Below are 12,890 nucleotides of genomic sequence, written 5' to 3' on the forward strand. Positions count from 1 at the left end.
AAAATAGGGCTGGGGATGTGACTCAGTGATTAAGTGCCTCTGAGTTCAATCCCTGGTACCCCTCCCAAATGGCATTCATCTCTAATTTATTTACATTGCATAAAAACTGCATGCTACTTTCAAATACTCTCATGAGAAACAAAACCAAGTACACAACTCAATCTTCATGCGGTGTAGGCGATCTGTGCATCTTTTACCCCAGGGATGGTAGACAGAAAACTTGAGAGTCACAATTTTTAAAGAACTCAAGTGCTATCAGCATCAATTCATTGTTTTGATTGTCTAATTGTTTATCTTCATTGATTTGCTATAGACACTTTTCCTTCTTGAATAAATGCAATTTGCTTTGTATTTCATGGCTGTGGTAGAAACTGCTAGCAGCTCTCACATCCTGTATCCCTTCTGTTTTAGTCAGCTTTTTCGTTGCTGCGACTAAAAGACCAGAGCAGCACAACTATAGAGGAGGAAAGGTTTATTTGAGGGCTCAGAGTTTCAGAGGTCTCAATCCATAGTCAGCAGGCTCCATTCCTCAGGGCTTAATGTGAGGCAGAACCTCATGATGGAAGAGTGTGATGGCGGAAAGCATTTCACACGATGATTAGGAAGTAAAGAGAGAGAGAGAGCTCCACTTGCCAAGTATAAATATATGCCCCATAGCCACGCCCTTAGTGCCCCACCTCCTCCAGCCACACCCCACCTACCTCCAGTTACCACCCACTTAATTCCACCAGGGATTCATTCACTGATTGGGTTAAGACTCTCACAGCCCAATCATTTCTCCTCCAAACCTTCTTGCATTGTCTCACACGTGAGCTTCTGTGAGAAGCTCATATCCAAACCATAATGCCTTCTCCTCTTTCTTTTAGTAATTGAGCCCACCTGGCTTCACTCCAATTTTCTCCCCAATCCAATTTGCCTCACAGCAAGACTACATTTCCCAGCATTCCTTGAAGCTAAGTATGTTCCGGTGGGTGGAAGAGAAGAGGAATTGACATTTGCCATTTCTGAGTCATCTCCTTAAGACACCTGCCTTGGACGCTTTTCTATTCCTTTTTCATAGGCTGTGACAGACGCAGTGTGACCCAGCTTCAGCAATGCTGATGAACGTGGCATTCAGGGAATGCCAGTGCAGTGGTTAAGAAAGCAACCTGTGTCCTTTCATGACCTAGAGGAGTAGATTCACTTCGCCACCTGGACCAGCCAGACTAATGTGAGAGAGAAACACACTTCTATGTAAGCCAAAATGTTTGGGGATTTCTTTGCTAACAGCCTAACCTCTATCCCACAGAATGCAGGGGTTTGCCTTATATTTGAATTTTTAAAAGTTTCAATTGTTTAATTTGTCTCTAGAACTTACAGGACAAACATTTTCAAATGACACAGTCTGATATGTCATCCTGGACTTCCCAGGTGCTCATTATTATACTGAGGTTATGACCAGGCACCTTTCTTTTGTTCCTTATTTGGTAATGGTAGTTTGATTTTTGAGTAGATAATTCTTAATTGTCCACTCAGGTTATGTTTACATCATTGTAATGAAATAGTAGTTTTTTCCACTTCTTATAGTACTTTCCAAGTGAATTTTGGTTGAATGATCTAAAGACCTTTAAAGTTGCCTTATCTCTGTTATTAAACCATGAATTTGATGAAGAAATGGAGGTCTCAAAAGAGAATGTCTAAAAAAAGGCATGGTTTACCAATTTTAACTTTAAAATAATGTCAATTTTGTCACCATAATCATTCATTTCCATCTAAACTTTTTTTGACTAATGAGCAATATTGAAAACAGAATTTTATTATATTGTTTTATCACTTTTAGAAATTGGGGAAAATATGATTCAAGAATCTAGTTCTGAATATCTTCAGTGATAAGGTATTAGTAGTAATTTTATCACTAGTGTAGCTATGAGATCCTTAAGAAGTCAAAAAGTCAATAAAATGATTTCAAACAAGCAGAGCACCAGATGATAATGCAAAATTGCATAATAAAGACAATACATATCAAGTTATCATAAATAGTCACTTATACAACCTGCTTCAGCCACAGGTAGGAGTGCCCTGGATCAGCTGACCTGGAAAACAACAGCACTGATGATATTTCAGTCACTGTCTATCATTCTCAACTTCAGAGAAGCCAAATCAGTTTCTTCTCCTGGCCTTCCCAGTAACAACTGACAGCTGTTGTAGTGGAAAGAACCCTTGGCTAGAAATCAGGAAACTTTATTACTGGCCCTGGCTTTGCTACTGACTATGTGTGAATTTGGACAGGTCATATAACCTCTGTGTAGAGTGATTATGAAGTTCAGAATAAGATAATCTATGGGAATGTGTGTGGGGGATAAAAGGCTTCATATAAAAATACGATAATGCATATGTGTGTGTAAAAGCTAACATTGCTAATACTATAAAGCAACCTCTATATGTATATGTCCATGTATGATGATACATGCATATAGATATATATGAACATATATATGCACATATATATTTGTGTGTGTAGAAACACATTACTTAAATAAAAAGCTTTCAATATTTAGGATTTAAGCTCTACTTTCTTCTAAAATGACTTGAGGTAGCAGTTACAGATTAACATGCAATGTAAAGGTGCAGTGAAAAGCTCTAAAGCAAAAGAGTCTAAGCAGATGACATTTAAGAAGTAAGTACTTTTTAGTGGAGCCCTCTGTTCATCACTGATGGCTAGAAGCAAAGCACAAAATAAGACTTTTATAGTAATATAAAAACAGGTTACTAATAGTATATTGATCACCTGTTAACTCCCAACCTCTTTTTCCAAATAAAAGCTAGACTCTTGACATGAACTACACTTATGCACATGGTTTTGCCCACATCCCATTCCTTTGTCTTCTGTTGCCTGGGTGATAAAGTTTATAGACCAGCCCCACCAGAGTTTTCAGGAACATCTGGGAGGCATCAAGTTCCCCTAGTAGAATGCAAGTTCCATTATGATTGCACCCTAAAGTCAACAGAACTCTTCCAAGCAACAGTCTGATGAACTTTTTCTCAGTGATCATCATTAATCATGAGAAGAAGGAACAAGATGACAATCAGAAGAGCAGTCCATCTTTCCTTAAGGTTCCAACAGTCTTCCCTCTAAAACAACCTAAAGTGAGCCAAATTATTTTCTGTGTACATATAATTAGAAGTTGATTTCATTGTGGTGTGGAGAGTAATACATACCCCTTTGATTAACTGGCTCTGACAACACAATTCTATTTTGAAATGATCTATCAATTCCCTTGATAATTATTTCAAAACAACCAGAAATAAAGCATTGAGTATTAAGGCCTTAGTTCTCAACTTGAACACTGAATACATCAGATTATATTTTTATTGGATAAAAGTATTGCTAGCCATCTACTTTCTAACTATACAGTTTAATTGTATAGTTAAACTATAACTTGCAGAGTAATCTCTAGAAACATTTGGAATAGCAAAGAGTGGCGTTTAAGAGGTCTGCCTTCCCATCCCAGGCCTTTTTAAAGTGATAACATGTGAAATAAGTTAGAAATCTCTGCACAAATGGCATGGGAACCAAGGGTGAGAGCTGATCATTAAAAAGGATTTCCCACATTGTGCTAATGCCGTTTGCTCTCATCGCTCAACGAAAGCACAACACCAGAAGCCAGCGTATCTCCAGGCACTAGAAAATGCTCAAAATTGAGACAAATGTCTTTCAGAAGTTGAAATTTCTTCATCCATACACTAATATTCTATTTTATGATCTTCACAAGAAAACAGTTCGAGAGAGAATATATTTAAAGTTTGCTTCCTTAAAGCACCTTTCTTCTAAGAGAAACCTCCCAAAGCAGTGCCTCATGTAGGATCACATTGTCCACACCAAATAGGCTGCGAAGAGTGCTGCCTGTTTTACGAATGGAGGCCTAAGTGCCAAGAGTCCCAGCCTCTCCCCATGCAGACAGAATAAGATAGCAGTGGACCTGACAGCCACACATTCCAGGCGTTTCTTAATTGTGCATTTGGGAGCTCACATGTCAATGGCGGACTCCTTAAGCAGGTGCAGTGTAAACAAGTAGAATACATTGGGAACACTTGTCCTTGTGATTAGAATTTGTCTCACGGAGCAGCTGCAAAGAGACACGCTGTATGCAAACAATCACCATCTAGTTGATCCCCACTCACCTGACCCCTCTTGTCCTCTTGGAGTTGTAAATACCTGCTCAGATAGGCAGAAGTCCACTTCAACAGACAGTGGAGAGAGACGGAGGCCCCAAACCCCTAGTCTTTATATGCCCTTCTCCCTCCCTCACTCTGATTGGCTTCTGGTTCCCTCATTGCCCCTTGCCTTTGAAGTCTTCTCCACTCAGCAGTTCTGTTAAATGTCCCCAACTTCCCCAAGCTCCTACGCACGTCCTGGGCATGGATGTCTATTCGCAGTGACCCACAGTGACAGTCAGTGGAGGTTAGCATCTTCCAAGTACATTTCCCAGAGAGTCATTTCTCCCTCAAGCTGCTTTTCTTGGCTCTTGTTAAAGGAAAAGGGAAGCTATCTATTCTCTTTACCAGCAGGTTATAAACTATAACATGGCTCTAATTTAGAGGGGTGGTCAGCATGACTGGTGTATCATTGCTAGAAAAAAATATCAGATTCCATATTCGACTCTCCTCAATTTGTCTTATAAATCAAGCACCACCAAAAAATTATAAATCCCAGCACAGCCATTTCTCTTTGTACATTTTACCCAGATAGGCGATATATTTTTTTCTTAAGCTGACTACCCCCCCACACACACTTTTTCCTTTAGTCTAGTATAAAGTTTCTTCTGACATAGTTCAAGGTATGAGTTGTTTTTCTGAAAAAAAAAAAGAAAAATTATTTTATTCCTGTTTTCCCACACCATATTATAGCATGAACCCAAGTGATTTCCAAGGAGAAATAACTATAGTAATTTTGTTTGTCATTTTATCTTCACTTCTGCACTGCACAAATGAATGCTGAGGTCAAATTCTGTCACAATAGGTAAGGGAGCTCCACGTTTCTTTCTTGGTGTGAAATTTTATTATACCCATTATTGAGGAAAAGCAAAAGAGAAGGTTAGAAATTATTCAGTTATATGTAGACTATTGTAATATTATTTGCTGAAAAATGGCAGATAGCCAATACATCATTTTTGAATTTCTGATCACCAAAATATGATAGCATTATTACTTACACATAATTGAGTTTTATAGTCTTGGTCTACATACAGGGAATGCAAAAACATCTTTTGAAAAATCATTTTTAATTTATTTTGCCTACCAGATTCATGTGTTCTCCCTAAAGTCTTTATTTTAGTGACATTCAGTTAGTAGTGAGATGAAACATTTTCAACAAAAAATTCATAACATACTAAGTATAATCTCTTGAAATCCTGAAATGGACTCATTCCTCCTCCCCAGTTTCTCTGGATGAAGATGTACTGAATGTCCTCTCAGAAATCTCAAACATAGAGTTATTTTTGATTCAGAACATTTCCACTGGTTGCCCTTGAGTAGATATGCAGTATTATCACATTACCTTCGGAATCTCTGTCGACTGTGACCCACATTCTCAGCCAGGCAGCTAGATATAAACACCTTCCTCTTCATCAACTTTTTAAAAAAATGACATCTCCCTTGAGTAACTCATCTCATTGTAACGTCTCAATCCATTGAGTTGAGTACATGTGATACATATTTGTATGAATTGGATGGATATTTTGTCAATTCCAGAAACACCAAGAACTTTATTAATATTGCCTACCCTACATATTTGAGTTGTGAAGTTCACGGTATTGGCCTGGACAATTATACTCTGCAATATTACTTTACTATTTTTTTCCTAGTTTGCACCCTACTTATACCTTTAAATATGTATTTATATATCCAGAGTTAAAAACCTAAGTCTTAAGTCAAGTCCCAACTATCTGACTCTTAATTCAGTCTTTGATAAAAGAAAATTTCATTTATAAACAAGTTCTTGGTATTTTTTTTAACTCTGTGGATATAGATCAGGCTATTATTTTTCAATAATTCTTTTTCAGTTGAGCTATCTAGGAAAAAAAAAACCTTGTAAAGTCATTGTCTCCTTATCTTAACCTCCCCCTTCCAGATGCCCAAACCAGTCTTCAGAAGTGTGTTTTGCTAACAAGATTGTGAATATTTTATCTACCACAAAGATATCCTTATACTCAAGAACAAAACAATGAATTTTTAAACATCAGGTTTTTCAGATACCCTTGATGGGTGTGTGAGGGGGGATACTGGGGTGACAATTTTGCCTGAACTTTTTTAAAGGAAGGGAACAGAAGTGGCAAAATAAAATCACACCAACAGCAGTATTCTCAAACATTCCTTTTAACCTTTACCCTGCAGGTGAGCATTGTTATCCCATGTTCACAAAGAAGAAGGTCAAAGTTCCCAGTAGTTATGTGACCTGCCCAGGGTCAGAGACCCGAGAAGTGGCAGAGCCAGGACTCAGAGAAGATCTGCCTCTGCCCCTGCCTACTCGTTGGGCTGCTCACCTCACTAGACCCAGAAAGTTTTTGTGAAAAGTGAGGGCTTGCAATTGCCAAGGATCAGTTCCAAGTGATTTGGTATTTTCATTAAAAAAAAAAAAAGTTGGAACCAGAAGAAATATATGAAGAGACTAAAACTCCTCCTCTAATTTTCTAAAACCCAAGGAAAATGGAGGAGTAAAGTAGAAAGTAAATAGAGAATGGCCTCGGAAGGCAGAAAGCACTGGGCCAAATGTTTCTGCATCCTATTACACTGGCATAGAGTTTGGGTAAAAATACTTAACTTTATGGAAGCAAGTTCTTCCATTTATAAAAAGAATATAACCATCTCTACTCCACAGGGCCACTAGGAGGATTAAGTGGAATAACTGACATGAAAGTCTCAAGATGAATGCTCGGTTCATAGCATGAATTCGGTAAGTGGTTCTTCTCTTACATTTCATCCATTGTTAGGGTTGATTTACAAGCTGTAAGCAGCTGCAAAGGAAGATGCTTTTCAAGTCTGTAACAACAGACAGCAACTGTACTATCTGGGTAGAATTATCAATTCTAAATTCCAACTGCTCTTCAAATCCTGGCTCTTCCCTTTACAAGTTGGGTAATCTTGGCCCATTTGCTCAATACTACTGTGTCTCAACTTCCTTGGGGTAATAATGGGACTTACCGTATGGGATTCTGTAAGATTTAAATTCATTAAAATAATGAAGTGATTGGTACAATGACTGGCATGTAGTATAAGCGTTCCACAAATGCTACTTATTAAATGAGCAAATAATACATCTTGGATAGTATTTCTCAATTAGGAACTATGCCCCCAGGGACATTTGGCCATGTCTGGAGCCAATTTTGGTTATTACAGTTTAGCAGCGGGATGTTCGTGGCATGAAGATTATTAGAGACCAGGGAGGCACAAAATATTCTAAAATATACAACACAACCACTACAACAAGGAATTCAATCTGGTAATGGTGCCAAGGTTGAAAAATGGCGACTTAGAAAAATCACTGTTAGACACCAAAGATACCAAGAAGTTTTCTCCATGGGGCAAAAGATACAACTAACCAAATCTTGGTAGCAAATCAAGTATACCTACAGAAATGGTGCCTCATTCAATACCAAGTAAGCTAATGCTGAAAAATGCCAAACAAGTTATTGGATATGTGGGATTATAGCAATTCAGATTGTTTTAGAGTTATTTAAAAATACTCTTTACAAAAAGTAATCTTGGGGCTCGGGCTATAGCTCAGTGTCAGAGTGCTTGCCTAGCACTTGTGAGGCACTGGGTTCGATACTTAGCACCATACAAAAATTAACAAATAAAATAAAGGCATGCTGTCCATCTGCAACTACAAAAAAAGTAATCTTGATTTCCAATTAAAAATAACTTCTAAAATTCATTGAATAAGAATTCTGGGAGTAGATAAGCAAGGATGCATTAAGGGCTTTTGAGACCACAGGCCCTATAAAAATGAATTCCAGCAAATTCATCTGGATTCCTTCCCCCATAGGACTCAGCAAGATAGATGGTTTGCTTATAATGGAGTCTGGGTAGGAAAGAATGTGGACATGCATTTTCATGTTCCTTTATATTTTTATACGTTTTGGGTAGCAGGATTAAAGTAAGTTAAAGGCAAGGGATTCATGTGGGCATGGTGGCACACACCTGTAATCCCAGCAACTCTGGAGGCTGAGGTCGTAGAATCTCAAGTTTGAGACCAGCCTCAGCAACTTAATCAGGCTCTAAGCAACTTAGCAAGACCCTGATTTAAAAAAAATAAAAAGGGCTGGAATGTGGCTCAGTGGTTAAGCTCCACTGGGTTCAATCCCAGTACCAAAAAAAAAAAAAGGGGGGGGAGTATTAAAAATATATCTTTCCTTGCAGCCTGATGTCTCAGGTGAATGCTGCAAGATCTCTAAATGGGAAGATTCCTTATCAACCCTTATCTTCTCCAGCTTAAATTGAAGATGGTATGTGTGACCTCTTGAATCAAAACCTATTAAACCTATGGGAAAGCCTTCCCCCCAACCACACCACAAGTCTCTCAAGTTTGAGGAGAAAAACAGGAAGTTCTCCCTAAGGAATAAGGAACACTTCTTGGTCCTGACCTTTATTAACTGGGACTTGATTGGTGCTCAGGGAACTATTAGGTGAGAGTGAAGTCCCTTTTCTTTTCAGTCCTTGGCAGAGAGGTACTACTCAAACACAGAACACTCTTCAGCAAACAGAAGATGTGACCTTCTTACACTTTCAGGTGAGATCCACAGAGAGGCTCAATATTGTTTGCCATTTGCCAAGGACAGACATTTTCTAACGTTCTCATTGTAGTGGGCTGAATAATTATGTCGGCAAAGACATCACTTCCTAATCCCTGCAAAGTGTAAATTTTACCTTATTTTGGAAGAGGATCTTTGCAAATATGATTAAACTAAGGCTCTTGATATTGCAGAGATCATCCTGGATTATCTGGGTGAACCCTAAATGCCAACACAAGTGTCTATAGGGACACAGAGGGAAACCTGACACAGAGACAGAGACTGAAGTGATGTGCCCACAAACAAACAATGCTGGCAGCCACCAGAATTGGAAGAGGCAAGGACTCAGTTCTCCTTTAGAGCTGATATCTTCATTCATGTTCAGTGGAACTGAATTTGGACCTCTGGCTTCCAGAACTGTAAGAGAATACATTTATGTTGTTTTATGCTGTCCAGTTTTTTTTTTTTTTTTTTCTTCCAGGATATAAAGGAAAACTGATAGGCTGATCATGGCTGAGGATTTTCTTTTCAGTCCTACATTACCTTAGTCCATTAAAGGAAAGAAGGTAAGGAAGGAGTAGAAGAGAAGGAACAATTAAGAAAAAAAAAAGGCAAACATGAGATAAAAGAAAAGGAGGTGGAAGACAGGAAGCAGGAAAAAAAGGAGGAGAAATAGGCTCACTGGGTGCTACATTTCAGTTAAGTGGTCTATTATAATGTGTTTTTCACTTTTTTTTTATAAGTAACAATTTTTAAACTGGACATTTTCCATATTGGGGAAAATACAACTGGTTCTTAAATTCCACTTTCATCTCCTTGGTGGACATTAAGGCTATGCCCAGGTTCTAAGATGGATTTGTCGTTGAACTATCATGATTCACCCTATGGTTTTAATGTAGCTTACTGAAATTTTTCTCATCAAGGTTACCAGTGACTTCCTTACAGTAAAAACCCCCTAGTCATCAAGCTGTGAAGGTTGACTGTCACCCCTAAACATCCTTCAAGATCCTGCTCATAACCTGCTTCCTCTGAATCTCCCTTGACCTCTACTGTTTCCATTTTCTGCATTATTACACTCACAGGAAATATGTCTGCTATTTCTGCTCTTCCAAAAAGAGTCCAAGGATGCTGCTAAATATCTTAAAATGCACAAGACATCTCCCTACAACAAAGAATTATGATATTTTTATATCGCCTCCAGTAAACTGCACAGGGCTGGTCTGTAATAGAGTCCTTGTGGTGATTGACTGGCTACCCTATTCTGAGGCCAATAATGCAGATGGTCTCATTCCTTCATCTTCTCCCTATTTATCATATTGTACAATGATGATTGATATTGAGAATTATGCCCCCGAGGCCTGCCAGGTCTAAATCATAAAAAATAGATTGATAAAATTCATTGTCTTGCTAGTTGAGAAAAATCTATTCATACATTTTAGGAAGATTTTCAGCTAGAAGAGTTGAGGTTAAAATGTATTTCTCATCATTCTAATTTAAACCCAAAATTCAATTAACCACAAACCCTCAAGTCCCAAATATTCAAAATATCCGAAGGTTTACTTTATTACGAGAAGAGTTATAGATACTTCCCGTAAAAATACCTGAAGGTACCTACTTTCTGTTATTCATTTCCCAATATTTGGCAAATCAGTATAAAAATAGTATAGAATTAAACTTATTTTTAATTGATTATAGGTTATTGGGTTAAAACTGCTCAAAGAGGGGCTGGGGAGATAGCTCAGTCGGTAGAGTGCTTGCCTTGTAAGCACAAGGCCCTGGGTTCGATCCCCAGCACCCCCCAAAAAAAAATGCCCAAAGAGAAGACTGTATTCTTGGGCCTATTTATATTTTTCATATTGCTCATTTATATCCTGTGAAACTGAAGTTCAGTTTAGTGAACTATAGCACAGTAAGTGAACAGATAAATAAATGCCCAATGCTAACACTTGTGTACACACTTGGCTGAAGAATCGAGCCAAAGATATAGAAGTGTTTGTGAGCATCCTTATGATTTCATGTTTAAATGTTTATTTGTTATTTTAACTATAAAAAGTCCAAAGGCACATGGTTGGGTTCTTATAATGTAAAAACAATGAATATAAATCACATCATACAGTTAAGAATCACAAATACAAAAGGGAAATAAACAGGTGAACTAATCAATACACTTCCAAAATAGAAAACTAGAAATTAAAATATTATAAACCTTAGCTTGTGATTAATATATACACACACAAATACGTATATATACACTCCAATAGTGTAGTATTTTGTAACTCATTGCCTTTCCCACCTTGGAAAATTTATGTTTCAGTTATGTGGCCTATATTAATAGTTATTTGGCTTTCTATAAGCAAGTGCTTTTGATACTGGACATTTAACTATCCATTTGGTGAAATTGCTTAGGAAAGCTTTCATTGTATCTGGCTTTTTTAGAGTGCTCCAGAAGAGTGATTCCGAGGAACCATAAAAGGATAAATTCACAATGATGAGGCGATAAAAGTCATAAAATGCAAATGCACCCCAGTGTGTTATCTATGTATCTAAACACGGTGTAGTCATGTCCATTACGGGTACCGCAAATTTCTGCTTTGATGGTAAGGATTAAAAGGTTCACATGCCATGGAATGCCTCAGAGGTTCTAAGCAGGAAAGAAAGTCAAGAACTAGGCTATTACCAGGTTCCTTTTTCTACTTTACAAAGTGAATCCTATGAGTTATAGCCTGTTTTCCTGTTTGTTAATAATAACATGCTTACTATTCTACCAGTACTTCCTGAAACTCTTTAACTTCCCCTGTCATCCTGAAAGAACTCTGCCCTTGAAGGGGAAAATAACTTTTCTTCACCCAGAGCCTATTTCCTTTTATTAATATTAATATCCCAAGAGAATATTAGGCCTGAAAGAAAGAATTTGGTGGCAAAGTTCCATATTCACTCATGTAATCCACCCCTAACTTCCACTCACATATTTTAATAGGACACTCAGACTTTTGCTTGAATTGAAAGCCACTTTTACTAGCAGAGGCTTCTTTAGGTATAGTATATTTTGTATTTGTTAGGGCAGAAAAGTACTTAAGTTGAAAAAAATAGTCACTTGGTAAGCTGGAGTGTAGAGACAGGAAATGGAGTCAGGGTTCAGTCCTCTCACTTTTAACCCACCTGGCTGTTTCCCCTGTCCCTTGGGTTGTAGGAAGGGTAGAGATATCAAAAGCTGGTATACCAAGAAAGCAGTCTCATATGGTTGATGGCAGGTGCAATGTCTTCCTGAGCAATGCTGTTTAAGTAACCGTCTGAAGAAAAAGAAACGCCTTAGTGCCCATAATTCTTTTAAAAGGACTTTCAAACAACACTTTGCTTGAGTAGTTGAGTGACAACATACCAGGACTCTGAGGCCATAGTCTGCATTCACATTTGGGCTGCATACTTACTAAGTACTACAGGATCTTGGTTAAGTTTCTCAATCTCCCTGTGCCCCAGTCTCCTCATGTGAGATATATTCTAAAATGAAATGACAGTCGTGCCATGCTCATAGGGTTGTATTAAATGAGTTGGGCAATTCAAAGCTCTTTAGAATAGATTGGCACATAGGACACAATATATGATAGGAATAAAGGACCTGTTATGGTTTGGACAGGAGGTGTCCTCCTGTATGAATGCAGGAATATGCAGAGGTGAAATGATTAGATTATGAGAGTTGTAACCTAATTAGCCCATCCTAGACTGAATGGACTGCCTGCTCGGTAACACTAGGCAGGTGGGGTATGTTTGGAGGAGGTGGGTCACTGGGGGTGTGCCCTAGAAGGTGTATCTTCCTTGTGGTTCCCTGGGCTGCCAGGATTCTTCCACTGTGCCCTTGGGCCGTGATGTTCTGCCTCACTTTGGGCCCATCACAATAGACTCAGTTATCTGTGGACTGAGATCTCTGGAACCATGAGTCCCAAACAAAGCTTTCCTTCTCTAAGTTGTTCTTGTCAGGCATTTTGGTCACAGTGATGCAAAACTGAGTAAAACATGAAGATTTGAAGACATGTTTGTAGCAATAGATAGATGAACTGGCACTCAGTAAATATGTGATGAATTAACGCAACCTAAAGGAATAAATATGCTAATTCCAGAATCTCA

The 12,890-nt window shown here is 38.2% G+C and overlaps 1 long non-coding RNA gene and 1 other non-coding gene across 2 annotated transcripts; both read left to right on the forward strand.

The window, feature by feature from the left end:
* Positions 1 to 1,011: 1,011 nt before the first annotated feature.
* On the forward strand, positions 1,012 to 9,209 carry LOC124977727 (uncharacterized). The gene is made up of 5 exons (XR_007107247.1): positions 1,012 to 1,233; positions 6,857 to 6,931; positions 8,398 to 8,483; positions 8,692 to 8,767; positions 8,963 to 9,209. It is a non-coding gene; the product is annotated as an uncharacterized LOC124977727 (long non-coding RNA).
* Positions 9,210 to 10,495: 1,286 nt separating this feature from the next.
* On the forward strand, positions 10,496 to 10,569 carry Trnat-ugu (transfer RNA threonine (anticodon UGU)). Its single transcript has one exon. It is a non-coding gene; the product is annotated as a tRNA-Thr (tRNA).
* Positions 10,570 to 12,890: the final 2,321 nt, after the last annotated feature.

Source organism: Sciurus carolinensis, chromosome 2 (assembly GCF_902686445.1).
Source record: "Sciurus carolinensis chromosome 2, mSciCar1.2, whole genome shotgun sequence".
NCBI classification, from domain to species: Eukaryota; Metazoa; Chordata; class Mammalia; order Rodentia; family Sciuridae; genus Sciurus; species Sciurus carolinensis.